This window comes from Odontomachus brunneus, unplaced genomic scaffold (assembly GCF_010583005.1).
Source record: "Odontomachus brunneus isolate Ranch 3 - 2012 unplaced genomic scaffold, Obru_v1 Obru_scaffold_202, whole genome shotgun sequence".
Classification (NCBI taxonomy): Eukaryota; Metazoa; Arthropoda; class Insecta; order Hymenoptera; family Formicidae; genus Odontomachus; species Odontomachus brunneus.
The window spans coordinates 385,402-385,859 of NW_022639652.1; positions in this window are offsets into that span (position 1 = coordinate 385,402).

Here is a 458-nt window from a genome sequence, read left to right on the forward strand (position 1 = left end):
GTTTATCTCAGTAAATACGAAAAATCATGATAAATGTTTTAGACAAAAGCTTTAGATCTCACAGAAATAAACATTTTAGGTTCTATATATTTTCACTATTTATTTTACGAATAATAATTTTCAAGGAAATGGAGTATAAAGACAGTAACAGCGTTAACATCTATCGTCGTTGCGGTTAAAAAATGTTTAACTTTTTTTCTTAATAACTTTTTAATAAACAATGACCGACAGCTAATGTGACGATAGGTAGAGTTAGGTTAGTTTTTAGAGGGGGTACGGAGGGCGCAGCCCCCCGCTAGTCGTTCAACATTTTTCCCGTGTTCCAAATGTTAAAAATATTCTTAAAAAAAGTAGTTCCTTCATAACTATAAGTCCTCTTTATTTATATATATATATATATATAAATATATATATAATATTATATATATATATATATATATATATATATATATATATAT